The 6,400-nt window shown below is 38.3% G+C and overlaps 1 pseudogene; it reads right to left on the bottom strand.

Moving 5' to 3' along the window:
• Positions 1–3,377: 3,377 nt before the first annotated feature.
• On the bottom strand, positions 3,378–4,574 carry LOC116590465 (annotated as a pseudogene).
• Between the last annotated feature and the right edge of the window lie 1,826 nt (positions 4,575–6,400).

Below are 6,400 nucleotides of genomic sequence, written 5' to 3'. Positions count from 1 at the left end.
GAAACCTACTGAATGGGAGAGGATTTTGCAAATGACCTATCCAATAAAGGGTTAATACCCAAACTATATAAAGAACTGGTGCAACACCACTAACATAAAAAAATCTGGTTAAAAAATGGGCAGAGGGCCTGAATAGTCATTTTTCTAAAGAAAACATAGAGAGGGTGAACAGACACATGAAATAATGCCGTCACTAGTCATCAGGAAAATGCAGTTCAAACCACAATGAGCTATTACCTCATACCAGTCAGAATGGCTAATATAAAAGACAAGGACTAGCAAGTATTGGCAAGGATATGGAGGAAAAGGAACCCTTGTGTACTGTTCGTGGGAATGTAAATTGGTGCAGCTACTGTAGAAAACAGCGTGGAATTTCCTCAAAGTGTTAAAAAGAAATACCACATAACCAAGTAATTTCACTGCTGGGTATTTACTGAAAGAAAAAACACTAATTCAAAAGGATATAGGCACTGGTATGTTTATTGACACATCATTTACAATAGCTGGATACAAAAGATTTGGAAACAATGTAAGTGTCCAGATGTGGTATGTTTATACAATGGAATATTATCCAGCCATAAAAAAGAATGAAATCTTTCCATTTACAACAGCATGGATGGACCTAGAGGATATTAGTCTAAGAGAAACTAGTCACAGAGAAAGACAACTACCACATGATTTCACTTATTTGTGAAATATAAAAAGCAAATGAAAAAGCAAAAAACAGGGGCACCTGGCTGGCTCAGTGGGTTAAGCCTCTGCCTTCGGCTCAGGTCATGATCCCAGGGTCCTGGGATTGAGCCCCGCATCGGCCTCTCTGCTCAGCAGGGAGCCTGCTTCCTCCTCTCTCTCTGCCTGCCTCTCTGCCTACTTGTGATCTCTGTCTGTCAAATAAATAAATAAAATCTTTAAAAAAAAAAAAGAAAAAGAAAAAAACAAAACAGAAACATGGGAGAGCCAGGTGGTAGGTATTGTGGAGGGCACATATTGCATGGAGCACTGGGTGTGGTGCATAAACAATAAATTCTGTTACGCTGAAAAGAAATAAACAAACAAATAAAAAACCAGAAACAGATACAGAGAACAAACTGGTGATTGCTGTAGGGGAAAGAGGGAGAACAAAATGGGTGAAGGGTATTAAGAGGGACAAACTTCCAGTTATAAAATAAATAAGGAATGAAAAGTATAGCATAGGCAATATAGTCAATAATACTGAAATAACTGTGTGGTGACAAATGGTTAACTACCCTTAATGTGGTGAGCATTGCATAATAGATAGACTTGTCTAATCACTGAGTTGTACACCTGAAACTAATAGAAAATTATATGTCAGTTAAGCATCTGCCTTCAGCTCCAGGATCATGGAAGGGAATCAAGCCCTTCTTTGGGCTCCCTGTTCAGTGGCAAGCCTGATTCTCCTTCTGCCCTTTATTCAGCTAGAGGAAACACCATAGGAAACCAAAGGAAGCCAAAGATTTCCTAGAGCATTCTTACTCCAGTTCTGTCAAAATATCCTTATATATTCTACAGCTCATGTTGGCTGAAAAATTTGCCTATAGTTAAACATTTATTCAGACTGGTGAAAAGAATCATTTTCATTAACTTTAACAACACCATTGCCTACTCTAGGGGCACCTGGGTGGCTCAGTTGTCTGACTTATGCTCAGGTCATAATCCCATGCCCCGCCCTCCTCTGGGCTCTGTGCTCAGAGGGGGGACTGCTTGTCCCTCTCCCTTTACCCCTCACCCCTACTCATTCATGCACATGCTTGCACTCTCTCTCAAGTCAGTAAATAAAATCTTAAAAAAAAAAAAAACTACTGTTTATTCTAAATCTGTATTTATTTTTGCTTGAAGTCCACTGCTGGCTGTCACTCATTAACCAATTCTCTGCTTATTTATTTATTCCTAAAAGGTACTAGTTAGATATATATTAACAGGAATATATTTATAATTTTAGAAGTAATGCATTCACTGAAATGCTTTCTTTAGATCTGCTTTATAAGTAACCCAACATTTTTCTTTTATTTTGTTAATTTGCACAAAACAGATTAAACTGTACTCCTAGAAACTGCAATTATGGTAAGTGTTAGCCAAATAAAGTCAGGATGTAATGTCCCAAATTAAATATTTTATTCAACTAAGATTAATTCCCTTTTTTCAAATGACGATTTGCTGTTCTAATTCTGTCAAATACATGATTACCAACTATCATTTTCAGACATTAATTGCAATTGCATTTGGGATGTTTGGCTGGCTCAGTTGGTGAAACATGCAACTCTTGATCTCAAGGTCAGGAGTTCGAGCCCCATGTTAGAAGTGGAGACTGGTTAGAAAAAAAAGGGGGGGGAATGAAATTGCTTGCACTCTCTCTCTCTCTATATATAGGAATAGCACTTCTCAGAAATTAAATCTGTAAAGATCTAAAAATTGGAATATAATTGAGGCTGTACCCTGTTTCATTCTACTAATGAGTATTTTTCATTGATAAATCCATAGCTGTATAGTTTATGAGCTCTGTCTAATTCAATAAGAGATGAATATCTAATAAATCTTTTATTTTTATATTGATTATTTTTATCAAAATGTTTTTGTATGTATGTTGTTTTGATCATTTGTGTTTACATAATAATTGTAAGGTTGATTCAATGTAGGAGACTTTTTTTTCTTTTGTGGAAATAATGCAAAACATTTATTTTCTATATCAGACAAGAACACAGCTAAGTAATCCAAGTCTACTGCAGCATTATAAAAATCATCCCTTCACCACAGTGTAAGATTTAAATGCATCTGCACAAGGGTGCACACTATATAAAAGGAGTAAGGTTGTTGCTGCCCTGCCAAGCACTTCTGGTCCCTACCCAGGTCCGACTGCAATACTGGTGGTCCCAATGGTTCTATCAAAATAAATTGTGTTTAAAAAATAAAGCATTTAAAAAGACAAGTCAAAATGCCTCAGAAACTGTATCTCCAACTCAAACTTCATCTATTTTAATGTATTATTTGCCTCCTACTAATAAACCTTTATTTCACTCGTTATAACTGAGCAATGAATCTTCCACACTGAAATATCTTCCTTGCCCAATTAATCCAAAGGAAAAAAACTGAAATGATTAGTAAAGAAAAATGTAGGGACTAACACACCCTTTTAATATGTTTTTAAATATTTTTAAGGTTTAAAAAGTGTTTAAAGTTTGTAGTTCCTAGTAGGAAAACATCTGAATGAATACCCTAATGGCAAACCATTGTAGAATGTTTCAGTTGCATGGGGAGCAGGGGGTAGGGATTCTCTTCACAGCACCCCAGCTTTCTTCATGAGAAGGTCGGAGGTACACTGGTTTGTATTATTGGGGCATCCATTAGGTGATCGAAGCTGCTTTTCCTTCAGCAAGGGCTTTATTTGTCAGAAGGGCATTATGCTTGACCTCCAAATTTGGCTGACAATTTACTGATGAGATTCATAACCTTTGGGTTGCTCTGATAGTTTGACATATTCGCTGGGTTCTGGGCCACATCCTGGAAGGCCACCATAACTTCTGGATCCTGCATGGCTGCAAGAACTTCCGGATCACTAAGAATTTCATTGAGCCCAGGCATTCCTGCCATTCCAGGCATCCCCCCTGCCATTCCAGGCATTCCTCCAGGAAAATTACCAGGCATTCCCCCAGGAAAGCCACCTGGGAAAGAGCCATACTGAGCTCCTGATTGTCGTCTGGCTTCTTCCTCCCTCTGGGCTCTCTCGTGTTCTTCCCGAGCCTTCTTAACCCTTTCTATTCTTTCTTTGATCTCTTGCTCTTCACGTTTTCGCTCGTATTTTCTCCGATGTTCAGCAATTTTCTGGGCCCTCGGTTGAACTTCTTTCAGCATCGCACTAGCATCTTCATCATAATCCAGTTTGCAAGCAAGGGCAAGATCATGTGCTGCTTCTTCCCAATGGCCCAGAAGTCTATGTGCTTTCCCGCACCACTTATAAGGCTGAGCTGAATCAGGATTTATTTCAATAGCTCTGTCACAGTCTCGAATGGCAGCATTTGGCTTCTGTAATTTGATGAAGACACTGGCTCTCTTGGCATACAGAATGGCCAAGCGAGGATTTAGTTTGATGGCATCTGTGAACAAGTCAATGGCTTTCTGTAGTTCACCATCATTTAGGGCATCAATGGCAGCCACTTTTTTTATCATTTGCCTGATCCATCATTTCCTCAGTTATCTCTGCATTTTCATCTCCCATTTCTTGAGGGGCATCGGTATCTCGTTCAATCACACCTTCATTGTCAATTTCTAGATCACTCTCCTCACTTGATGGTTCATCTGTCTTTATGTTTTCCTCCGCCTTCTTACTATCTGGTTTTTCTTCCTTGATACTGTCTTCTGATTTAGTTTTATGAGTGGCAGGTGGTATTTTACCCCCCATGCTCTCCACCCACTCCCGCAGGAAACGCATTTCCTCGGTGTGCAGAACGCTCGGATCCTGCTTACACATTTTCACGAAAGCCCGAAGCTCGCTCACTTTGCGGGGGTCCATGGTCCAGAGGCAGTGGCAGGCGGCAGGCGCGGCTGGCGTTGCGACCCGATTCCAGGTGCCGGAGACTTTTTTTTTAACCTTAAATTCTCCGTTTTTAGAGTCTCTGTTCCAGAGACTCTGAAAACATTAATTTCAGCATATGTCTGTATTTTTGTGGCACAGAGTAGGAAAGGATGATCAATATAAGACCAAGCATAAAAATATAATACATGAGGGTTAAATTTTGTGAGGGGAGTAGAAGGAAGATGTGAATTCAAGGAGAAAAAATACAATGTAGAACTTTTCACTCTTCATAAACAACTTGTTCAAAATTGATGGCTACCAGAGAAGTGGGGAGGGGGAGAGGTGAAATAGGTGAAGGGGTTTAAGAGTGTGGTTTTCCTCATGAGCACTGAAAAATGTACAGAATTGTTGAATCACCATATTGTACACTTGAAGCTAATATAATACTGTATGTTAGCTACATTGGAATTAAAAAGAGAAATTATTCATATTTTTTAATGGATGCTAGTAGCTTTCATATTGCTATATTGTAAAGTTTCTTTTGAACTTATTTAAAAGAATGATGTATCTTATTTTTTAAAATGTAAATGTATATAATATGTCACAAATTATAACCACTTAAACTTATGCTGAAAAACTTTAGATTACTTAAAATCATGCAACAATGTTTTTAAAATATTCATTTGAAGAATTATGGCAAAGAAGTTTGAAGGCTACTGCTATAAACAGCAACAAGGAAAAAGAGGAAAGAGATTGAAGATTCTGTTTAAATTATGCTAATTCTTAACAAGAATAAGGGGAAGGGGCAATTATTCAATATTCTGGCACCACTTTCGGATGCCAAGCAAAAGTCTGAAGTCGGAAGAAGAAGTGAAAGCTATGACCTTCCCTTTAGAGGCAAGACCAGAAGTTGAGTCCATCACTTCTTCTATCTACTAACCCTTAGTTCATAGCCATAGATAGTCGCAAGGGAGTCTGGATAATGTAATCATTCTTCTGATGGCCAACTGCCCAATCAAGAAAATACAGTCCAGGCCTTGTCCTCATTTTCGTAAGTGGTCCTGCAGCTTTAGCTTGGTGTTAATGATTTCCCTCCTTTATCCGTTCTACCGTTCTGTTCTTCATGGCCAGAGTACATGATAAGAACAGCAGGAGCATTATACTACTGCTTTACATTTTTTTTGCCATTGAATATATTTTTCTTAGAGGGAATATTGACTAAGAAAGCATGTTAGTATGGGATATTCAATAAGTGGATAGATGTTAGTACCAGCAGAGGAATGATGGATAGAGGAAGCCTATCCAAATGCACATTTAAGCATTTTTTCTTGTTATATTCTACATGATGAAAGGGGCCAAATAAAATCAACCTGACAACAATTAACTAGCTTTCAGGACCCTAGAGGAATGGTATCATCCTGGTGCCAAGGTTTGCTACCCTGCTAGAAAATTAGGTAGTCAACAGTGGCAGGGTTGGCCTCTGTGAGGGAGGATCCCTTATTGAGTTCATGCATATGCTATTCCTGCAAAATCTATTGGTATTAGATAATTATCTAATAGACAAATAGTTCTAGTCTAATACATAATTGAAGACACATTCAGCAGATTGAGGAAAAAGGATAACTGACATCCACAGAAACATTACTCCTATACTCCTGAAGAGCCTTTTCTACCCCCATGGTCTCACGTGATAAGTTAAATGGGATATGTATTAGTTAGTGATCTGTTTGTTTTCTAGTAAGATCCAAATTAACAGTGACTTAGTAAGATAGAAGTTTAAGTCTCCCGTAATTGTTTAAACATCAAGAGTCTGGGGTTGCTATGATATTGGGGATCCAGGTTCATTCTAATTTCTCTGTCATCTCTAGAATT

The sequence above is a fragment of the Mustela erminea genome, chromosome 1 (genome assembly GCF_009829155.1).
Source record: "Mustela erminea isolate mMusErm1 chromosome 1, mMusErm1.Pri, whole genome shotgun sequence".
In the NCBI taxonomy this organism is placed as follows: domain Eukaryota; kingdom Metazoa; phylum Chordata; class Mammalia; order Carnivora; family Mustelidae; genus Mustela; species Mustela erminea.
Note: the sequence above shows the minus strand (reverse complement) of the source record. Positions and strands in the feature narration are given on the sequence as shown.